Below are 25,047 nucleotides of genomic sequence, written 5' to 3' on the forward strand. Positions count from 1 at the left end.
ACCTGCAAATATCTGTTGGAATTATCTACTGTATCCAGTTCTCCTGATGCATCCTCCTCTACGTTGGTGAGACCCATCTTAGATTGGGCGACTGCTTTGTCGAGCACCTCTGCTCCATTCACTAAAAGTGAAATTTCCCTGTGGCCAACCATTTGAATTCCTGAACCTATTCCCATTCCAACATGTCGGTCCATGGCCTCCTCTTCTGCCACAATGAGGCCGCTGTCAGGTGGAGGTACCACACCTGTATTCTTCCAACCTGATGGCACGAACATCGATTTCTCAAACGCCCGGTAATCTTTTCCCCTCCCCCTACCTTCTTCATTTCCCCAATCTGGCCTCGTCCTCATCTTCTCACCTGCCTATCACCTCTTCTGGAGCCCCTCCTCCTCCCTTTTCTCGAATGGTCCATTCTCCTCTCCTGTCGGAATCCTTCTTTCCCAGGCCTTTGCCTTTTCCACCTATCACCTCCCAGCTTCTTACTTCATCACCCCTTCTCCACCCACTTGGTTTCCCCTATCACCTTCTAGCTGCTCCTCCTTTCCCCTCCCCCACAGCTTCTTATTCTGGTATCTTCCCCCTTCCTTTCCAATCCTGATGAAGGGTCTTGGCTGAAACGCATTCTGTTTATTCATTTCCACAGATGCTGCCTGACTGACTGAGTTCCTCCAGCATTTTGTATGTGATGCTCATAATTTTCCAGCCCTAATCTCACCCGGCACTATATTATTGTAGTTTTATATCCTCTTAAAATACCTATGTGCCTTTGGCTTCAGCATTTTGTGTGTGGTGCTTTAGATTTCTATCATCTGCAGAATTTCTCGTGTTAATGCACCTTTTGCCTTCTTACTCCATACCTGCGGGCTAACTTCCAGTGACTCATGTGCAAAGTCATCTAGGTCTCTCTGTAAGCCAACACCTTTAACCTTATAATACCATAGCTTAACTTCACATTTTTTCATGTTATGTTGCATCTGCCTTGACCTTCTTCAGTTTACCTGCCTATGTTCCCCCAAAACCTCTCTGCATCCTCCACACTACACGTGATGACCCCCAGCTTCATATATTCAGCAAATATAGATGTATTACACTTGATCCTTTCAATCCTTTCACTCATTTCACTTGTATAGCTTGTAAACAGTTGAGCCTCACTCCCCCTTCCCCAACCAACCTGTGTAGTACCCCACTAATACAGCCTCCCAAGCTGAAGGTAACCTAAGTGTTTTTGTCTGTTAACCAGTCCACGATCTTATCCAAACCCTCGAGCTTTAATGCTTAACTTTCTAGAGTAGGTTTAGAATTACAAACTTTTAGATTAGATTAGATTATGAGGACACTCAGTCCTCGTTTATTGTCATTTAGAAATGCATGCATTAAGAAATGATACAATGTTCCTCCAGAGTGATATCACAATAAAAACAGGACAAACCAAAGACTAACACTGACAAAACCACATAATTATAACATATAGTTACAGCAGTGCAAAGCAATACCAAAATTTGATAAAGAGCAGACCATGGGCACGGTAAAAAAAAGTCTCAAAGTTCCGATCAACTCCTGATAGTCCCGATAGCAGGCGGCAAAAGGAAGAAACTCTCTCTGCCATAAACCTCCAGGCACCGACAACTGCCGACGCATTGGAAGCACCTGACCACAGCCAGCTCTGAGTCCTTCCGAAAACTTCGAGCCTCCGACCAGCCCCTCCGATACAGCCTCCTGAGCACCATCCTCTGCCGAGCGCTTCGACCCCACCCCAGCCACCGAGCAACAAGCAAAGCCGAGGACTCGGGGCCTTCCCCTCCAGAGATTCTGGATCACACAGTAACAGCGGCAGCGAAGCAGGCATTTCAGAAGTTTCTCCAGATGTTCCTCTGTGCTTTCACATCTGTCTCCATCAAATCAGGATTGTGCACAGCACCCTACTCGGCAGATAGCAGATATCATTCACTGGAGTGGCCACTGCGTGCTGCGTCGTGCTGCCATCTTCTCCTCCGTGCTGAAAGTAGACTGTAGACTTTCACACTGAAAGTAGACCATAGAACAGTACAACACAGTATAGGATCTTCAGTCCATGATGTTCTGCTGACCTACTCCAAGATTAGTCTAACCCTTTCTTCCACAGAGCCGTCCTTTTTTACTACATACATGTGCCTATCTAAGAGACCCTTGTATGTCCTCAGTGTATCTTCATCTACCACCACAACTGGCAGTGTGTTTCATGCACTTACCACTCCGTTTTAAAAAAAAAATACCCTGACATTTCCCCGCATACTGTCCTCCAATCTCCATAAAATTATGTCCCTTTACGTTATCCATTGCTGCCATGGGGAAAAGGCACTGGCTGTCCACGCTATCCATGCCTCTTGAAATCTTATACACCTATATGAAGTCATTTCTCATCCTCCTTCACTCCAAAGAGAAAAGCCCTAAATCACTCAGCCTAAACTCATGAGCTATGCTCTCTAATCTAGGCAGCATCCTGATAAATCTCCTCTGCATTTTCCTAAAGCTTCCACATCCTTCCTATAAAGAGGCAACTAGAAATGAACATAATACTCCAGGTTGGTCTAACCAGACTCTCACAGAGCTGCAACGTTACTTTGCCGCTCTTGAACTCAGTCCCCTGACTACTGAAGGCCAACATATCGTATGCCTTCTTAACCACCCTATCAACTTGCACGTCATCTTTGAGGGAAGTATAGACATGGACCACAAAATATTTCTCCACACAGCTAAGAACCTGCAATTAACCTTGCACCTCAAATTTGACCTTCCAAAATGTATCACTTTGCATTTCTCCTGAATTAATTCTATCTGCCACCTCTCAGTCCAGCTTTGCACCATATCAATAACCCTTCTACACTATCCATAACACTACCAATCTTCATCTCATCTATAAGCTTACTAACCCACCCTTCTTTCATCGAAGTCATTTGTAAAACTATCACCATCTGCCTTCTGCGGGCAAACCAATTCTGAATCCACACACCTAAACTTCTATAGATGTACCATGGAGAGCATTCTGACAGGCTGCATCACTGTCTGGTATAGAGGGTTACTTCACAGGACTGAAAGAAGCTGCAGAATGTTGTAAATCTAGTCAGCTCCATCTTGGGACTAGCCCACAAAGTACCCAGGACATCTTTAGGGAGCGGCATCTCAGAAAGGCAGCGTCCATTATTAAGGACCTCCAGCACCCAGGGCATTCCCTTTTCTCACTGTTACCATCAGGTTGAAGGTATAGAAGCCTGGAGGCACACACTCAGCGATTCAGGAACAGTTTCTCCCCCTCTGCCATCCGATTCCTAAATGGACATTAAATCTTTGGACACTACCTCACTCTTTTTATATATAGCATTTCTGTTTTTGCACATTTTTAAAATCTATTAAATATCCGCAATTGATTTACTTGTTTATTTATTATTATAATGTTTTATTTTATTTATTATTATTATTATTATTTTCTCTCTCTGCTAGATTATGTATTGCATTGAACCGCTGCTGCTAAGTTAACAAATTTCACATCACATGCCGGTGATAATAAACCTGATTCTGATTCTAAGTTGCCTTGGATTCCATGCTTCATGACTTTCCGAATGAGCCTATCATGGGGAACCTTGTGAAATGTTTACTAAAATCTATATACCACACATCCACTACTCTACCTTTAATTTGCTTTGTCACTTCCTCGAAAAATTCAGTCAGGTTCATGAGATATGAACGGCTCCCGACAAAGCTGGGCTGACTATCCCTATTTAGACTATGCTTATTCAAAAACTTATAAATCCTGTCTCTAACAATCCTCTCCCAAAAGTTTTCCCATCACTAATGTAAGACTCGGTGCTCTATAATTTTTAGGATTATCCATATTACCTTTCTTGAATTTAGGAATAGCATTTGCCATCCTCCAATCTTCTGGTACTACTGCTGTGGCCAGCCAATGAGAATGCAAAGACCATTGCCAAAAGCGCCACAATCTCTTCCCTCAATTTCTGTAGTAACATGGGGTATATCCCCAGGGACTTAAAGGTACAAGGCTAAGGGCTTGTTCCACCCTGTATCCCTAAATAAATAAATAAACGTCTGTTCTATACTGAGCTCATGTTCGTCACAATCCCTCTCACTGTGACTATTGAAGCAAAGTATTCTTAAAGGACCTCCCCTACATCCTCCGACGCCAAGCATGTTTCTTCTTTTATTCCTGATCGGTCCTACCCTCACTCTAGTCATCCCCCTCTTCTTCATATATGCGTAGAATGCATTGGGTTTTTCCTTAATCCTACTCATCAAGGCCTTCCCAAGCCCCTCTTAAGCATGCTTCCTTCTTCCTCTTGACTGGATGCCCCATGTCTGTTGTCAACAACGTTTTTTTCCACCCTATCATCCTTTCCCTGCCCTCATAGGACAAACCAATCCAGAACCCCATGCTCGTGCACCCTAAACGGCATCCATGTTTCCATTACTCATTTCCCTGATTATATCCCAATTTGCGCTCCCAAGTCCCTCCCTAGTAGCATCATATTTTCCCTCCCCCAATTACTTTCCCATACTTTCTGCTCCTATCCCTATCCAAATCTATGCTAAAGGTCGGGGAATTGTGGTCACAAGCTCTGAAATGCTCACCCACTGAGAGATGTCACCTGACCAGGGTTGTTGCCTAGTACCAGATCCTGCATGGCCTCTCCTCTAGTCACCTTTCTACATGAGGAATCATTCTGGGAAAAACTTAACAAATTCCTCCCTATCTAAATATTTTGCACTAAGGATGTTTGAATCAATATTAGGGGAGTTGAAGTCACCATTAACGACAGCCCTGTTATTTTTGCACCTTTCCAAAATCTACCTCCTAATCTGCTCCTCAGTACCTCTGTTGCTATTGGGGGTCAAGAGAATGCTCCCAGTAGAGTGCTCGCTCCCTTCCTGTTTCTGACTTGACCTACACTGACTCAGTAGACAATCTTCCACGATGTCTTCTCTTTCTACAGTGACGATACTATCCCTCATCAGCAACGTCACTCCACTGCCTCCTTTACCTCCCGCCCTGTGCCTTTTGAAATATCTAAACCCTGGAACATCCAGCAGCCGTTCCTGCCCTTGTGACAGCCAAGCCTCTGTAATGACCACAATATCGTAGTTCCATTTACAGATTCATGCTCCTGAGTTCATCACCCCGATCCTGATACTGTTTGCATTAAAGTAAATCCCTCCAATTGGCTGCATTTATTCTCCCTCCACGACCTGTCCTTAAGAGGAAATCTGCAGATGCTGCAAATCCGAGCAACAAACAAAACTCAGCAGGTCAGGCAGCATCTATGGAAATGAATAAACAGTCGACTATCCTTCCTCACAGTCTCTCAACGCATTGCATCTACCTTTACACCAATTGCTTTATCATCTGACTTCTACTCTGGCTCCCATTCCCCTGCCAACCTATAGTCATAGTCATACTTTATTAATTTGGGGGGAAATTGGTTTTCGTTACAGTTGTTCCATAAATTATAAATAGTAATAGAACCATAAATAGTTAAATAGTAATATGTAAATTATGCCAGTAAATTACGAAATAAGTCCAGAACCAGCCTATTGGTTCAGGATGTCTGACCCGCCAAGGGAGGAATTGTAAAGTTTGATGGCCACAGGCAGGAATGACTTCCTATGACGCTCTGTGTTGCATCTCAGTGGAACGAGTCTCTGGCTGAATGTACTCCTGTGCCCACCCAGTACATTATGTAGTGGATGGGAGACATTTACCAAGATGGCATGCAACTTAGACAGCATCCTCTTTTCAGACACCACCGTGAGAGAGTCCAGTTCCACCCTCACAACATCACTGGCCTTACGAATGAGTTTGTTGATTCTGTTGGTGTCTGCCACCCTCAGCCTGCTGCCCCAGCACACAACAGCAAACATGATCGCACTGGCCACCACAGACTCATAGAACATCCTCGGCATCGTCCGACAGATGTTAAAGGACCTCAGTCTCCTCAGGAAATAACTTAAGCCCTCCCCAAAGCTCCAGCAAACCTGCCCCCAAGGACATCGATCCCTCGAGTTCAGATGCAACCTTACCCTTCTGTACAGGTCATACCTTCCCCAGAAGAGGTCCACAAATCTGAAACCTTGCCCACTCCACCAATTCTTCAGCCACACATTCATCTGCCATATCATTCTATTCTTGCCTGCACTGGCACATGCCACATCCACTAGTGAGATTACTACCCCTGAGGTCCTGTTTTATACCTTCATACCTAGCTCCCTATATTAGCTCTTCAGGACCTCATCCCTTTTCCTAGCTATGTACTTTGACACCGATGAGTATTTTGGACACAGCCATAACAAGAAGTATTCTGGAAGTTGTCTGGAATTTTTGAATTAATTGTGGTTCAGGGACATCAGAGGAGAAGGAAACTATGGAAAGTAAAATGTTTTAATTAAATTTTGATGCATAGATTACACCCACTTGTCCTGTAATAAACAACATGCTGTGCTTGTAAATCCAAATCACACCAGTTGTGTCACATCATGCTGCACCACCCCTAGAAAGTAACTCTAGGTCAAATTGAAAATACGTTCTCAGCGAACCGTAAAATGTTTCCTTTTTTTCTCTCTCGTTTGACATGTGGTACAAAGTGAACTGTACTGTGGGCAAATGAGGTAGCTCTGGTGAGTTTGTCTCGGTCAGCTCGTATCTGTCAGGCTCCTTCCAGAGTTGTTTGTTAACAGGGTTGGTGGCCTTTTCCCCTTTTGTTACTATAGAGGAAAATACCATCAGTGCAGTTGACTCCAGTTCAGTAAGTGTGTGAGAGATTATATCCAGATGCATTTCCCACACACCAGGTCTCCAGGCTGTGCTGAAGGGCAGGAATGCTGCCTTACGCCTTGCCTGTACAGTTTTTCCCAAACCCTTTGGCACACCATCACCTCAGCTACCTAGATATGAACCCTAAAATCTCCTCTTCTCCTTTCTCCCTTCATCTTCTCCTTTCAGATCTATCCTTGTGCAAGTCTACGGTCAACTGTGTAAAAAGAACCTCTTCTGTGAGTTCACATTCGTTTTGGTCTTTGTAGCTCTTTGGCAACACAATAGTTAAATTAATAGAATAGGTTAAGTTAAATATGGAAAGTTATTCAGAAGTTACAAGTCTCGTGTTTAAGGCAATTCTAAGATTTGATGGGTTATTGTAAACCATTTCCTCAAGCTGTGTGGAGGTTAGAAGTGGTGGTTGAGAACAGAGGCGTAACCATAAGACTACAGCTAAAGCGTTCACAGGTGCACAAAAACAAACAGCTGGAGGAACTCAGTGGGTCAAGCGGCATTTGTGGAGGTAGAGGAATGGTCGACGTTTCAAATTCTGCATCAGGAATGAGAGGGTAAAGACAAGAAGGCCAGAGGTGAGAGAGAGGCATGAGACAGGGGTTGGGGCCAGGGCTAGGGAGGGGGGAACCAGCTGGAACCAGATGGGGAGGGGATGGGAAAAGTTGGCCGAGAGCGAAGAAACCTAGATGGATCAGTGTGTGGATGATGGGCAGATGGAACCAGCTGGGGGAAGGGGTTTAATGGAAATAATGAACAAGAGGAGAGTGAACTGGGTGAGCTGGTATGTATTGTACAAGAACATTGGGTGTGGTTTACAGATGCAATCAAAAATCAGCTCTTCATATACAGCATGGTATTAATCTGAAACTCTGTCCTCAAGCAGCTTCGAACAATCCCAGTTTTTAAATCATTCTACTGTCATCTCCAAAGCCCTATGCAATAAAATTCCCTCTCGAACTTCTCCATCGCCCTCCTTCTCATTCCTCTCTAGCAGTGTTCTATAAAGCTCTCTCTTTGACCAAGCCTATTTTTATATAATTTGTAATATTTCTATAAAGCATCATGAGAAAATTTAAAGACGCTGAATTGCGAGAATTGTTGCTGTTGAGACAAGTAAATGTTAGCCAAAGATAACAATTTGTTAAAACACTGATCAGCTGTGAAATAACTGGCAGAATAAACTCCAGGAGTTGATTAGTCTTATTCCCATGAACTACCCTGGAACATTTCTATTTCTCTATTATCTGCTGCTAAAGTACATGTCACCATCTTTGCATATTACAAATTTTCCAGCTATAGAAGAAACAGAACTGGACCATATCTAAGTTACCTCTAAACTTGACTGTGCGGGCACTGGCCAGAGGCAATTCCAACCTTTATAAACTTGATTTCCCTCCAGACTCTGCTGCCTGGATCCTGGTTTGGTCCCTGTAAGGAATGTGCGTTCTTAACCTCAACTGCAGAATGTATAGATTTATCCACAAGAGACGCAAGGGGCTTAAACAAAGTGTATGTGGTTTATTCAAGTGCTTTCTGTAGACTGGCTGGCTCTGGAACTTTCTGCAAGTATTGTTTGCAATGCAGAGAGTGGTCAGTTGGATGACACAATCCTTAAAGGGGTGAAAGCCTCAAAGTAATAATCATTGTGTACAATCAATATCACATAGACTACACTTTAAAAAAATTGATCTGGCATATTTACAAATTTAACAAGGGTAGCCAGGTCAGCATTTCTACAGTCGGCATCTTCACAGTGGTGCTGATGTTACTCATGTTGATGTCATAGATACGTCAGATATTGCTGAGGTAGCCTCCATCCTAGATTTCGATTCACCTTGACTCTTACTAGAAACATCACATGTTGACTCCTCTTGATCAATAGTTGGACTTGTTTCAGAAATGTCTTCGATCCTACTACTTCTGCTATTTTCCCAGAAATTGCTTGCAGGGATTAAGTGGTCAGTGTGGACTTCCATAAAATTTCTCTCCTTTTTTTAACAAGATCATTACTTGATCTCTATGCTCCTCATTTCCTAACATCACATTCCAATCTGTCAAGAGGTCTCAATACACAACCTCTACATTCAGGCTAAATCACTCATTTTCATGGCTTTAGTCATGATGCTCTTTCCTTGCTTTCTCTTACAAATTTGTTAGCAGAGACACAACTGCATTTTAACTCTAATATTCATTAATATTTCATCAGGAGTAGTCCTGTTGCAAAGTGAGGTGTCAGGATGTTATTCTCTCCCTCTATACATCAAAGATTCAAGATTCAAAGTACATTTATTGTCAAAGAATGTATAAATTATACAACTTTGAGATTTGATTGCTCACAGGTAGCCACAAAGCAAGAAACCTGAAAGAACCCAAGTAAAGAGAAAAAAATAAAAGACTAACACTGGATGCTAAAGAGAAAGAAAAAAGAAACACAAATCATGCAAGCATTTGAAGCGAACAACAACATTCCAAACCAAACTGAGTTTGGCAGAACGGAGTAGGTCCAGAGCTTTGCTTTGTCAGTTCATCATTGCTAATTTGTTGACAATTCAAAGAGTCTATAAGAGCGATTTTTGGGTTTAGGACATATATATTTAGTAATTGACTTTGGCTCCCAGTCTTCACATCTGACTATGTATTGTGGATTTAATTTGGAGTGCAGATCTGAAAATGGGTTCCTAAAAGCAGTGAACCCCAGACCAGACAATGCTGGTTAAAATTCATTTGGATGTCTGTGATGTGGATGCAAATCAGGAGCTGTGAAGGCTCTATGTAGTTTCAAAGAAAGCATTGTCCACTCATTGTAAACATGGAATTGTCCTTTTGATGTTTGCACGTAAGATGTCGAGTCCCAGGTTGGGCCAGTGAGTCCTTTCGACCGAAAGCATCTCCATATGATACCTGCTGAATTTTGTTTTGTCCAATAAAGAAGCTGCTTTGTGTCTACCAGCAGTTTTCTCCGGTGAGTTCATTCAAGCAGCAACAACATCCTCAGTGAAACAATATTCCTTCTTCATTCAAATTTCAATTCACCCATTCACTTAATAGCTACACATGCAGTCACTTCAAAATAGGATCTTTCTTTGCTGTTCAACCAATTTCTACTGCTTGATAGGGAAATAGTCTTTTGCAACAGGGAGGAAAAGTGTTGTTCTTCAGGATTGTTGAGGCTTTTTCACAGGTTAATAAAATACCAAGCTTGATAAAGCACTAGGTGTAACATTTGACTCAAACTCTGTACTCATTGTCATAGTCATATTTGAGAAAAAAAAATGCTCACCTCTCTTTAAAGCAGTGAGATGAAATCAACAATTTAGACTCAGATTCTACTGGCCGTCAGTAACATTTCCAAGTTTTCTGACGATGGCTTTAACTTTCTGAACTGACTCCAGCCCTGTTTCTATAATCTCAAACTAAAATCCCTTCCTCTTGCACAAAAGCACATTTGCTCCTCTTAAATTCCACATTACATTAATTAAGTCCTCTAAATATTTTAAGTCCCTGAATATTGAATTTGTATAAGGCATTGGTAAGGCCAAATCTGGAGTATTGTGTACAGTCAACATACATCAAAGTTGCTGGTGAACGCAGCAGGCCAGGCAGTGTCTCTAGGAAGAGGTACAGTTGACGTTTCAGGCCGGAACCCTTCGTCAGGACTAACTGAAGGAAGAGTTAGTAAGAGATTTGAAAGTGGGAGTGGGAGGGGGAGGGGGAGATCCGAAATGATAGGAGAAGACAGGAGGGGGAGGGATGGAGCTAAGAGCTGGACAGGTGATAGGCAAAAGGGATATGATGGGATCATGGGACAGGAGGCCCAGGGAGAAGGAAAAGGGGGAGGGGGGGACTCAGAGGATGGGCAAGGGGTATAGTCAGAGGGACAGAGGGAGGAAAAGGAGAGAGAGAGAAAGAAAGAATGTGTGTATATAAATAAATAACAGATGGGGTACGAGGGGAAGGTGGGGCATTAGCGGAAGTTCTGCCGTTCTGGTCACCGAATTATAGGAAAGATGTCTATAAAATTGAGAGAGTACAGAGGAGGTTTACTAAAATGTTGCCCGGGTTTCATCTCTTAAGTTACAGAGAAAGGTTGAACAAGTTAGGTCTTTATTCTTTGGAGCATAGAAGGTTGAGGGGGGGCTTGATAGAGGTATTTAAAATTATGAGGGGGATAGATAGAGTTGACATGGATAGGCTTTTTCCATTGAGAGTGGGGGAGATTCAAACAAGAGAACATGGGTTGAGAATTAGAGGACAAAAGTTTAGGGGTAACATGAGGGGGAACTTCTTTACTCAGAGAGTGGTAGCTGTGTGGAACGAGCTTCCAGCAGAAGTGGTTGAGGCAGGTTCTATGTTGTCATTTAAAGTTAAATTGGATAGATATATGGACAGGAAAGGAATGGAGGGTTATGGGCTGAGTGCAGGTCGGTGGGAATAGGATAGGGTAAGAGTTCAGCACAGACTAGAAGGGCCGAGATGGCCTGTTTCCGTGCTGTAATTGTTATATGGTTATCTGGTTATCTGGTTTTCTTCCTCTGTGGTTGTTGCACATAGAATGTCACCCTGTTTGCACAAACAATGCTGGGCCCACTGTAGCAGCCAGACCATTGTTGTTTGGAACATTTTATTAAAGTATTTTTCCCCATACAATAGTTTGTTATACAAGTTCAACTGCTTGTAAATGTTAATTGCCAAATTGTGTTTGTCTTCATCAACATGAAATTGGGTGTAAGTATGGGAGAGGACCATTTTGTTCCTATCAACTGGCATATCGATCTTGAGGAGTGGGAGGGCATATTGTTGATCATCTACTGGTTTTTAAGGGTTACTTATGATCTCAAAGTCAGGTGGTTTTATCAGGCTAAGATGCCATCTCCAGAGATGTCACCCAATCACTCAGTCCCACTTTCACCAGCGTTCCATACCACTCAAGTCTGTTCACATCTTTATCTGCCTGTGTTTCAGTACTTTGAGAACTGCCCCGGGTTTACACTAAATCAAATTGCCAATTCCTTCTATATTTATGATCTTTATCTCCTGATCCCCATCTATAAATCCTTGAATGCCACATTGTTCCAGCTGTCACTTAAACTGATGTATTGATGGTGCATGTATTTTCCCAATCAATCCTCCAGTCTTTCATCCAACCACTTAAATTAGCAGAGTTGGCCTAACGACACAAGCAGCCCCTGTAATCTTGCCTTTTGCCCATTATGGAGAATTAAACATTCCATTAGTCCTAATATTCTCAGGGCTTTGTCTGAGTACGTTCTCAATTTTAAAGTGCTTCCAGCTAATAGCATCAGATGTCTGGTTGTCCCTTCCCCTGGCAGAACAGTCTGTGGTTGTGTCAATATTCGTTCCCACATTATTCATTCACTTCAATGTTGTGTAAACCTCTCTTCTGTAGCTTATTTGTTTTCCATTGAACGGGGACGTTGCTTGACTGGTACAGTCTGGGCTTGTGTAACTTGTTTAACTTCTTATACAGAGATCCTGCACTTCTGGTTTCCACAACTGAAACACCGTCCTCCTCTAATCTGATGTTCTTTTGCTGAATAACCCATTTCAATGGAACAAAAAAATCCCAGCAGATTTGCCTTTCATCACTCGTGCTGACATGACTTGGACTCATTAATCCCTGGATTGCGTGTATGCTAGCTGTCCGTAATTCCCTCATATTTTCTGAGGTAATTTCCATAAACTATAGCTATCTTTCATGTCCATTCAATCATTAAATTTTGGCTGTTGAGTAACTTAGAATAGACATGCTTATCCATTAATCCAGACACGCAGTTATCTCTTGGTTCAAAATCCAGAAACACCCCCAAGTTGGACTGCTGCATCAGACCCTTCGGAGCAATGTTATGGCCGCTATTTGTTCCTCCTGATCTCTGTTTATGGGTTCATCCCATTGAGTTGATTCTGCTTCTAAGAGCTTTCCCATATACATTTTCTCTCTAACCTATCCTGCCCGTATTCAAAGGCCAATAGACAAGGGGGATGCAGTGGATGTTGTATATTTGGATTTTCAGAAGGCCTTTGACAAGGTGCCACACATGAGGCTATTTGACAAGATAAGAGCCCATGGAATTACGGGAAAGTTACATACGTGGATAGAGCGTTGGCTGATTGGCAGGAAACAGAGAGTGGGAATAAAGAGATCCTACTCTGGTTGGCTGCCGGTTACCAGTGGTGTTCCACAGGGGTCCGTGTTGGGGCCGCTTCTTTTCACATTGTACATCAAAGATTTGGATTATGGAATAGATGGCTTTGTGGCTAAGTTTGCTGACGATACGAAGGTAGGTGGAGGGGCCGGTAGTGCTGAGGAAACGGAGAGTCTGCAGAGAGACTTGGATAGATTGGAAGAATGGGCAAAGAAGTGGCAAATGAAATACAATGTTGGAAAGTGTATGGTTATGCACTTTGGCGGAAGAAATAAATGGGCAGACTATTATTTAAATGGGGAGAGAATTCAAAGTTCTGAGATGCAATGGGACTTGGGAGTCCTCGTGCAGGATACCCTTAAGGTTAACCTTCAGGTTGAGTCAGTGGTGAAGAAGGTGAATGCAATGTTGGCATTCATTTCCAGAGGAATAGAGTATAGGAGCAGGGATGTGATGTTGAGGCTCTATAAGGCGCTGGTGAGACCTCACTTGGAGTACTGTGGGCAGTTTTGGTCTCCTTATTTAAGAAAGGATGTGCTGACGTTGGAGAGGGTACAGAGAAGATTCACTAGAATGATTCCGGGAATGAGAGGGTTAACATATGAGGAATGTTTGTCCGCTCCTGGACTGTATTCCTTGGAGTTTAGAAGAATGAGGGAAGACCTTATAGAAACATTTCGAATGTTGAAAGGCATGGACAGAGTGGATGTGGCAAAGTTGTTTCCCATAACGGGGGAATCTAGTACGAGAGGGCATAACTTAAGGATTGAAGGGCGCCCATTCGGAACAGAAATGTGAAGAAATTTTTTTAGCCAGAGGGTGGTGAATCTATGGAATTTGTTGCCATGGGCGGCAGTGGAGGCCAAGTCATTGGGTGTATTTAAGGGAGAGATTGATTGGTATCTGAGTAGCCAGGGCATCAAAGGTTATGGTGAGAAGGTGGGGGAGTGGGACTAAATGGGAGAATGGATCAGCTCATGATAAAATGACGGAGCAGACGCAATGGGCCGAATGGCCGACTTCTGCTCCTTTGTCTTATGGTCTTATGGTCTTAATAATTGGGGTAACACTCAGTTCCATTCCATGTAGGATGCAGCGGTTGGTGTTGCCAAGGGCTCTTCTCTCAGTGGCCACTTTATGAGGTACAGGAGTGGAACCCAGTGTGATCTTCTGCTGCAGTAGCCCGTCCACTTTGAAGTTCGATGTATTCTGCACTCAGAGATGCTCTTCTGCACACCACATAGTTATTTGAGTTACTGTTGCCTTCCTGTCAGCTTGAACCAGTCTGGCCATTCTCCTCCATACCCTCTCATTAACAAAGCGTTTTTGCCCACAGAACTGCCAATCGCAGGGTGCTTTTTTGTTGATGTTGCTCACGCCGTTCTGTGTAAACTGTTGTGTGTGAAAATCCCAGGAGATCAGCCGTTTCTGAGAAACTCAAACCACTCCGTCTGGCACCAGCAATTCAAAGTCACTTGTATCACATTTCTTCTCCATTCTGAAGTTTGGTTTGGACAACAACTGAACCTCTTGTCCATGTCTGCATGCCTTTATGCATTGAGTTACTGCTACAAGATTGGCCAATTGGATTAACGAGCAAGTGTACTTAATAAAGTGGCCACTAAATGTATGGGGGGACCTCCTCTTTATCCATGAGATAATTGACATACAGTAAATGAGCTAGCAAAGAGGATGAGTTGTGAAGCAAGGTATAAGAAGTTATATTGGAAGGTGGGTGATGTACAATGGTAAAGTTTTTAATCAGTGCGGAAGCTGGAGGATTTGTGTCATTAACGTTGAGATTATCTGTTCAGCAGCCTCTGCTTGTTGCCTTCCCTACCTCCATTAATCCTTGCTCAGCAGAAGAGACTTCTCCACAGGCCTACTGCCCTGGCCCTGAACTCAGTCTCAAACTGATTTTTCTCTTGTCTTCCAAATCAAGTTTTTTTGGCATTCTCATCCTAACAGCTTTGTGTGATCACCTTTATCTTTTCAAGGAGACAAATCCTGGCCCCAGCGCGATTTTCTTCCATGTTGTGTTTGCGGGCTCTGCGTTTGCTACAGTGTTTGGCCGAGTAATAACTGTGGTTGTACTTGAGTTTGTCGTGTGGCTTTACATGAAATGTGCTCCCTCTCTTCATTATCCACGTGCTTTGTAACCCGTACAGTCCTCCAATCGATAAAGTGCCATTAGACTGACATATATAGTGAGTGGCACCAGCTATTCAGCTGCAGTCATTATCACAACCAATGCCATCTTCAAAACTATCCTGTCCAGTATCCGCTCTCCAGAATGGATCAATATTTATCAGTTCTAAAGGATAAAGATTAGCTGTATTTTTTGTCACACGTGCATCAAAGTTCAAAATACATTTATTATCAATGTATAAATTATACAACCTTGAGATTTGTCTGCTTACTGGCAACCACAAAGCAAAAAACCTGAAAGAACCCATTTTTAAAAAAAAAGACCAACAAACACCCAATGTGCAGATAGAGAGGGAAAAAAACACAAATCGTGCAGACAATAAAAACAAGCAACAGCGTTTAGATCAAAAGTCAGCCCTTAGACGCGTAGCCCAGAGCAGGACACAGCCTCACCGCAGTTCACCACACAACGGGGCAAATCGCCGTGAAGCTCACAGACACTGAGCCCGGAGCAGGACACAGCCTCGCCGCAGGACCACGGAGAGCGGAGTGAACATCATGAAGCAGCAATTGGAACCGGCCTGACCCTTGCTTCCGGTCCCAACACCCTGCCTTTTCCATCCATCCGGCCTGCCGTTTAAATTGTCCAGACACCGGGTCACCCCCCCCCCCCCGGCCATAGTACCCGGGCCCTGCCGCAGCAAAACAAACGGTGAGATGCGTCATCTGCGTCAATGACCAACACAGTCTGAATGTCAAACAAGAGAAAATCTGCAGATGCCGGACATCGAAGTAACACACACAGACTGCTGGAGGAGCTCAGCAGGCCAGGCATGATCGATGGAAAAGAGTAAACAGTCGACATTTCGAGCCAAAACCAGTCTGTGTATACGCTGGGGGCAGCCCATAAGTGTCACCGTGCTTCTCGTGCCACAACTTACTAACCCTAGCTGTACTGCATATATTCGGACTGTGGGAGGAAACTAGAGCACCCGGTGGAAACCCACACAGTCATGGGGAGAACGTCCAAACTCCTTACAGACAGTGGTGGGAGTTGAACCCCGTCTGCCCATTGCAGGTGCTACAAAGCACTACGCTAACCACTGCGCTACCAAACTGCCTTGATTGCCCATTGTCCTCGTTCCAGCACCCACCAGACCTCCCTTAGCCTGGGAGCATTGACTCTTAGTTCAGTACTTTTACTGCACCCTACACTATATGGTGTACATGTCTATTTATTTAGATATTTGAGAGCCTTGTGGATAACCTCTCTCAGCCATGGGTCACACTTTGCCTCAGAAGATCATGGATTTAAGTTCCTCTCCAGCAGTTTAAGAACATGCCCAGTGCAAGTGGTGCATGCAAACTCGATGTCAATGCTTAATGTTTGGACAAGTACATGGATGGGAGGGTTATGCGGGGGGCTATGGTCCAGGTGCAGGTCGATGGGAGTAAGTAAATGGTTTGGCATGGACCAGATGGGCTGAATGGCCTATTTCTATGCTGTACCTTTCTATGACTCTATGATTCCACAGCACAGATAGGTCTAGGATAATAGTTGTAATAGTAGACACTTTTAACTTCCCTAGTTTAGACTGTTTCTTTGGTATCGATGATTTAGATGAGGCAGAATTTGTTAAGTAGTTCTAGGAAAGTTTTCTGAAACAATATGTAGGTGGCCCCACAGGGGAAGGGCCCTTTGCTTGACCTCCTGTAGGCAATGAGGCTGAAAAAAATAGTTAATGTGGCGGTGGGCAAGCACTTTGGGACCAGTGACCAGTTTCAGGATAGTCATGAAGAAAGACAGCACTGCTCCTCATGTTAACATCCTGCAGGGAAGGTTAATTTCAATTGTGATTGGGTGGGGTTGTTTGCTGGTAAAGGTTTGTCTCACAAAGGGAAGGCTTTTGAAAGGGAAATAAATAAAGTTCAGGGCCAACACGTTCCTGTTACGGTGAAGGGCAACATTGGCAACCATCTTGATTAATGAGCAATATCGAGGGTCTGATCAGGATAAAGGAGGAGATGAGTCAGGTAAAAGCAGCTGGGACTGCGAGTCTTTTGGAGAGTACCTGGATATAGGAATATGCTTAAGGATGAAATTAGGAGGGAAAAGGGGACCCTGAGGTATCCCTGGAAGAAAAGATAAAGGAGAATCCTAAAAGATTATGTAAGTATATTAAGAGTAAAAGAATAGCTAGGGACAGAGGAGGTTCCCTTAGGATCAACATGATAATGTGTGTGTGAAGCCACGGGAAGGCCTTAAATGAATGGTGCATATCTGTATTTGCCATGGAGAAAGTGGCGAGCTCAGGGAAGAGAATAGCAATATCCTGGAGTAATCAACATTGCTAAAGAGTTGAGTTGTAGGTCATCAAAGGCATAAAGATGGACAAATTTCAGACAGGAGGCCTGTGGCCAGCAGCATGCTGAGTCCTCTGTTGTTTGTCATATATGTTCATGCACTAATTACCTACTTTTGCAATTTATAGATTGCAATGCCTTTGCATTCTACTGCCGCAGAACAACAAATTTCACGTCATACATCAGTAACAATAAATCTGATACAGAGAATGTAGGAAGAATGCTTAGAAAATCAGAGGATAACACCAAAATAGCTGGTATGGTGGAGAAGATGTCTAAGGGTCTAAATCTGAGGTTGCCATCGTATACCACCAAGGGAAAATGATTAAGGTGTGCAGGACAGATGGGCAAAGATGTTGCTGGGACTGGAGGGTGATGAGAGTTATTGCTGTAACTGTTTTCCCTGGAGCATAGGAGGCCGACAACTGGCCTAGAACTTTATAAAATGACAAGGGAGTAGATAAGGTAGGTGGTCACAGTCTTTTCCTAGGGTAAGGGTGTCTTCCCTCTTCCTTTCCAGTCCTGAGGAAGGGTCTCAGCCTGAAATGTCGACCGTTTATTCATTACCATAGATGCTGCCTGACCTGTTGAGTTTCTCCAGCATTTTGTGTGTGTGTGTGTTGCAGCTCGATGACCTTCGTCTGGTCAGGGAGAGTGAGGAGTTGATAGAGAGGAGTTGCAGGCAGGTGGTCACGCCGGGGCCACAGGAGGCAGACAAGTGGGTCACGGTTAGGAGGGGGAAGGGGAAGAGTCAGGTAATAGGGAGTACCCCGGTGGCTGTGCCCCTTAACAATAGGTACTCCTGTTTGAGTACTGTTGGGAGGAACAGCTTACCCGGGGGAAGCAACAGTGGCCGTGCCTCCAGCACAGAGTCTGGCCCTGTAGCTCAGAAGGGTAGGGCAAGGAAGAGGAGGGCAGTTGTGATAGGGGACTCGATAGTAAGGGGGTCAGATAGGCGATTCTGTGGACACAGTCCAGAGACCCGGATGGTAGTTTGCCTCCCTGGTGCCAGGGTCTGGGATATTTCTGATCGTGTCCAAGATATCCTGAAGTGGGAGGGTGAGGAGCCAGAGGTCGTGGTACATATAGGTACCAATGACATAGGTAGGAAAAGGGATGAGGTCCTGAAAGGAGAATATAGGGAGCTAGGAAGGGAGTTGAGAAAAAGGACCGCAAAGGTAGTAATCTCGGGATTACCGCCTGTGCCACGCGACAGTGAGAGTAGGAATGCGATGAGGTGAAGGATAAATGCGTGGCTGAGGGATTGGAGCAGGGCGCAGGGATTCACGTTTTTGGATCATTGGGACCTCTTTTGGCGCAGGCGTGACCTGTACAAAAAGGATGGGTTACACTTGAATCCTAGGGGGACCAATATCCTGGCAGGGAGATTAGCGAGGGCTACTGAGGTGACTTTAAACTAGAATGGTTGGGGGGTGGGAATCAAATTAAAGAGGCTAGGCGTGAGGAGGTTAGTTCACAACAGGGGAATGGGAACCAGTGCAGAGAGACAGAGGGGTGTAAAGTGAGGTTAGAAGCAAAAAGTAATAAGGAGAAGAGTAAAAGTGGCAGGCCGACAAATCCAGGGCAAGCATTAAAAAGGGCCACTTTTCAACATAATTGTATAAGGGCTAAGAGAGTTGTAAAAGAGCGCCTGAAGGCTTTGTGTGTCAATGCAAGGAGCATTCGTAATAAGGTGGATGAATTGAAAGTGCAGATTGTTATTAATGATTATGATACAGTTGGGATCACAGAGACATGGCTCCAGGGTGACCAAGGATGGGAGCTCAACGTTCAGGGATATTCAATATTCAGGAGGGATAGACATGAAGGAAGGGGAGGTGGGGTGGCGTTGCTGGTTAAAGAAGAGATTAACGCAATAGAAAGGAAGGACATAAGCCGGGAAGATGTGGAATCGATATGGGTAGAGCTGCGTAACACTAAGGGGCAGAAGACGCTGGTGGGAGTTGTGTACAGGCCACCTAACAGTAGTAGTGAGGTCGGAGATGGTATTAAACAGGAAATTAGAAATGTGTGCAATAAAGGAACAGCAGTTATAATGGGTGACTTCAATCTACATGTAGATTCGGTGAACCAAATTGGTAAAGGTGCTGAGGAAGAGAATTTCTTGGAATGTATGCGGGATGGTTTTTTGAACCAACATGTCGAGGAACCAACTAGAGAGCAGGCTATTCTGGACTGGGTTTTGAGCAATGAGGAAGGGTTAATTAGCAATCTTGTCGTGAGAGGCCCCTTGGGTAAGAGTGACCATAATATGGTGGAATTCTTCATTAAGATGGAGAGTGACATAGTTAATTCAGAAACAAAGGTTCTGAACTTAAAGAGGGGTAACTTTGAAGGTATGAGACGTGAATTAGCTAAGATAGACTGGCAAATGACACTTAAAGGATTGACGGTGGATATGCAATGGCAAGCATTTAAAGATTGCATGGATGAACTACAACAATTGTTCATCCCAGTTTGGCAAAAGAATAAATCAAGGAAGGTAGTGCACCCGTGGCTGACAAGAGAAATTAGGGATAGTATCAATTCCAAAGAAGAAGCATACAAATTAGCCAGAGAAAGTGGCTCACCTGAGGACTGGGAGAAATTCAGAGTTCAGCAGAGGAGGACAAAGGGCTTAATTAGGAAGGGGAAAAAAGATTATGAGAGAAAACTGGCAGGGAACATAAAAACTGACTGTAAAAGCTTTTATAGATATGTAAAAAGGAAAAGACTGGCAAAGACAAATGTAGGTCCCCTACAGACAGAAACAGGTGAATTGATTATGGGGAGCAAGGACATGGCAGACTAATTGAATAATTACTTTGGTTCTGTCTTCACTAAGGAGGACATAAATAATGTTCCAGAAATAGTAGGGGACAGAGGGTCCAGTGAGATGGAGGAACTGAGCGAAATACTTGTTAGTAGGGAAGCGGTGTTAGGTAAATTGAAGGGATTGAAGGCAGATAAATCCCCAGGGCCAGATGGTCTGCATCCTAGAGTGCTTAAGGAAGTAGCCCAAGAAATAGTGGATGCATTAGTGATAATTTTTCAAAACTCATTAGATTCTGGACTAGTTCCTGAGGATTGGAGGGTGGCTAATGTAACCCCGCTTTTTAAAAAATGAGGGAGAGAGAAACCAGGGAATTATAGACCGGTTAGCCTGACGTCGGTGGTGGGGAAACTGCTGGAGTCAGTTATCAAAGATGTGATAACAGCACATTTGGAAAGCGGTGAAATCATAGGACAAAGTCAGCATGGATTTGTGAAAGGAAAATCATGTCTGACGAATCTCATAGAATTTTTTGAGGATGTAACCAGTAGAGTGGATAGGGGAGAACCAGTGGATGTGGTATATTTGGATTTTCAAAAGGCTTTTGACAAGGTCCCACACAGGAGATTAGTGTGCAAACTTAAAGCACACGGTATTGGAGGTAAGGTATTGATGTGGATGGAGAATTGGTTGGCAGACTGGAAGCAAAGAGTGGGAATAAACGGGACCTTTTCAGAATGGCAGGCGGTGACTAGTGGGGTACCGCAAGGCTCAGTGCTGGGACCCCAGTTGTTTACAATATATATTAATGACTTGGATGAGGGAATTAAATGCAGCATCTCCAAGTTTGCGGATGACACGAAGCTGGGTGGCAGTGTTAGCTGTGAGGAGGATGCTAAGAGGATGCAGAGTGACTTGGATAGGTTGGGTGAGTGGGCAAATTCATGGCAGATGCAATTTAATGTGGATAAATGTGAAGTTATCCACTTTGGTGGCAAAAATAGGAAAACAGATTATTATCTGAATGGTGGCCGATTAGGAAAAGGGGAGGTGCAACGAGGGTGTCATTATACACCAGTCATTGAAAGTGGGCATGCGGGTACAGCAGGCGGTGAAAAAGGCGAATGGTATGCTGGCATTTATAGCGAGAGGATTCGAGTACAGGAGCAGGGAGGTACTACTGCAGTTGTACAAGGCCTTGGTGAGACCACACCTGGAGTATTGTGTGCAGTTTTGGTCCCCTAATCTGAGGAAAGACATCCTTGCCATAGAGGGAGTACAAAGAAGGTTCACCAGATTGATTCCTGGGATGGCAGGACTTTCATATGAAGAAAGACTGGATGAACTGGGCTTGTACTCGTTGGAATTTAGAAGATTGAGGGGGGATCTGATTGAAACGTATAAAATCCTAAAGGGATTGGACAGGCTAGATGCAGGAAGATTGTTCTCGATGTTGGGGAAGTCCAGAACAGGGGGTCACAGTTTGAGGATAAAGGGGAAGCCTTTTAGGACCGAGATTAGGAAAAACTTCTTCACACAGAGAGTGGTGAATCTGTGGAATTCTCTGCCACAGGAAACAGTTGAAGCCAGTTCATTGGCTATATTTAAGAGGGAGTTAGATATGGCCCTTGTGGCTACGGGGATCAGGGGGTATGGAGGGAAGGCCGGGGCGGGGTTCTGAGTTGGATGATCAGCCATGATCATAATGAATGGCGGTGCAGGCTCGAAGGGCTGAACGGCCTACTCCTGCACCTATTTTCTATGTTTCTATGTTTCTAAACTAAAGGACATGGATTTAAGGTGATAAGGGAAAGACTTAAAGGGGATCTGAGGGACATGGAGGGTGGTAATTACATGGAACAAGCTGACAGAGGAAGAGGTGAAGTCGGATGCTGTTACCATGTATGACGTGCATTTGAACAGCTGCTTGGACGGGAAAGATTCAGAAGAGTATGGGCTAAATGCAGGCAAATGGCACATTGGTCAGCAAGGATAAGATGGGCTGAATGGCCTCATTCAATACTACATGGAACATAGAACAGAACAGGAACAGGTCCTTCAGCTCATGATGACTATGCCAAAGCAAACCAAATCTCTTCTGGTATTCCTTCCTTCTCCACGTATTAATGTGTCTATGTAACAGTCTCTTGTATGTCACTATCATATCTGTTTTCACCGCTAACTCCGGCAGCCCATCCTTTATGTGGAAAAAGACCTGACCGGCACATCTCCTTTAAATGTTCCACCCCCACCCCCATCCCACCATCACCTTGAATGCATTTCCTCTAGACTATTCCTACTCTGGCTGTCTACCCTAATTATACCTATTCTGACCATCCACCCTCTCTATAAATCCATGACTCTATGATGTGGAGCTAATGGGACACTGGCTAATGAAATGTATCTAGGACAAGCGTAAAGTGATTTTTTTTGGGAAGTTAAACCGGGATACCTCCAAGAGGACCACAATCTTGTCATGGTTTGAAGGCTGGCGAGCCTCAATGATCCGGAGAGCTATGTTGTTTGGAGTTTATGCTTTGGCTCTTCATAGGGTCAAACAGGTCAAAGGGTAGAGGCCAGACTAAGAGTGGTCTACCGGTCCTCCGGGTTCAGGGGGTCAGCTGGGGGCTAACAACCCTGACTGGTAAAACAAAATTGTTACGGAAGCAGCTTCTACATCTGAGTGCAATGGTATTCCTGACTCTCCACGCAGGGCTTGCATCATTGACAGTAAACCAAGAGGAAGCTACTGACACAATGATGGAAGCTCTGAACACCACTAGAGATGGAGGACCTTCTTTGCTGCCCTAAACACCAGTGGCATAATGGGCAGTAAGTACATAACCCAGGAGAGGATGTAGACAGTGAATGGTAGGGTCCAAAGTTCGAAGTAAAATTGATTATCAGAGTACATACATGTCACCACATACAACTCTGGGATTCTTTTTTCTGCAGGCATAATTAGCAAATCTGTAGAACAGTCACTGTAAACTGCAAACATCAGGAACTGTAAACTGTAAACAAACTATGCAAACGCAAATCTAAATAAATATCAATAAATAATGAGCATGAAATAACAATATAACAGAGTCCTTAAATGAGTGGAATTATCCCCTCCTGTTCAAAATCCTGATGATTGAGGGATAGCAACTGTTCTTGAACCTGGTGGTGTGAGTCCTGAGGCTCTTGTACCTTCTACCTGATGAAGAGCATGGCCTGGGTGGTGAGGATCTCTGATGATGGATGCTGCTTTTCTACAACAGCGGTTCATATAGATGTGCTCAATGGTTGGTAGTGTTTTACCCGTGATGTACTGGGTCAAATGCACTACCTTTTGTAGGATTTTCCACTCAAAGGTATTGGTGTTCCCACACTAGACCGTAATGCAGCCAGTCAGCACGTTTTCCACCACACATCTGTAAAAGTCTGCAAGGTTTTTGATGACTTGCCGAATCTCTGCAGAGGAAGTAGAGGTGCTGTCATGTTTTCTTTGCAATTATATTTATATGATGGGTCCAGAACTGATCTTCTGAGATAGTGACTGCCAGGAATTTAAAGTTACTGACCCTCTCCACCTCTGTTCATCTGATTACTGGCTCATGGACCTCTGGTTTCCCTCTCCTGAAGTCTATAATCAGTTGCTTGGTCTTATTGACATTGAATGAGAGGTTGTGTTTTTACATCACTCAGTCAAGTTTTCAATCTCCCTCCTGTATGCTGATTCATCACCACAGTTGATACCGCCCACAACAGTGGTGTCATCAGCAAACATAGAAAACCTACAGCACAATACAGGCCCTTCAGCCCACAAAGCTGTGCTGAACATGTACTTACTTTAGAAATTACCTAGTGTTACCCATAGCCCTCTATTTTTCTAAGCTCCATGTACCAACTTGTATCTGGTATTGGAGTTCTACTTAGTCACACAGTCATAGGTGTAAAGCGAGTAGAGCAGGGGGCTAAGTACACATCCCTGGGTTCTCCTGTGCTGGTGGAGATTGGGGAGGAGTTGTTTTTGCCAATCCGAACTGACTGGGGTCTGAAAGTGAGGATCCAATTGCACAAGGGGGTAGTGAGGCCCAGGTCTTGGAGTTTACTGGTTGGAGGGGATGATGGTGTTAAATACTGAGCTGTAATCAATAAAGAACATCCTGATGTGTGCACTTTTGCTGTTCCAGGGTTGTGTGAAGAGCCAACAAAATGGCATCCGCTGTGGACCTGTTGCTTCGGTGGACGAATTGGAGCAGATCCAAGCCATTACTCAGACAGGAGCTGATATGCTTCAACACCAGCCTCTCAAAACACTTCATCACTGTGGATGTCAGTGCTACTGGCCAATAATTATTTAGACAAGTCACACGCTCTTCTTGGGCACTGGTACAATTGAAGCCTGCTTGTAGCAGGTGGGTATCACACACATCCGGAGTGAGAGGTTGAAGATATTCATGAATACATCAGCCAGGTGTTCAGTACTCCATCTGGACCAGATGCTTTCCTTGGATTCACTCTCTTGAAGGCAGCCTGCACGTCACCTTCAGATACTGAGACCAAAGGATCATCTGAAGACATAGGGGTGAACGATAGTTCCTCCCTGTTCTGGTGATCAACGTGAGCATGGAAAGCAATGAGCTCATCTGGAATCGAAGCTCTGCTGTCCCCTATGTTGCAAGATTTAGCTTTGTAGGAGGTTACAGCATTCAAACCCCGCCACTGCTATCAGGCATCCCTCGTTGATTCCAGTCTAGTCCGGATTCTCCAATTCACCCAAGGGGTGGCTTTCC

General features: G+C 44.1%; 1 long non-coding RNA gene across 1 annotated transcript in view; it reads left to right on the forward strand.

Moving 5' to 3' along the window:
• The window catches only part of LOC134359641 (uncharacterized), a 32,624-nt gene extending 7,887 nt beyond the window's left edge, over positions 1-24,737 (forward strand). The window contains exons 2-3 of the long non-coding RNA XR_010021161.1: positions 6,989-7,038; positions 24,445-24,737. This is a non-coding gene — a long non-coding RNA (uncharacterized LOC134359641). The remainder of the gene's footprint in view (positions 1-6,988; positions 7,039-24,444) is intronic.
• Positions 24,738-25,047: the final 310 nt, after the last annotated feature.

Source organism: Mobula hypostoma, chromosome 21 (genome assembly GCF_963921235.1).
Source record: "Mobula hypostoma chromosome 21, sMobHyp1.1, whole genome shotgun sequence".
NCBI classification, from domain to species: Eukaryota; Metazoa; Chordata; class Chondrichthyes; order Myliobatiformes; family Myliobatidae; genus Mobula; species Mobula hypostoma.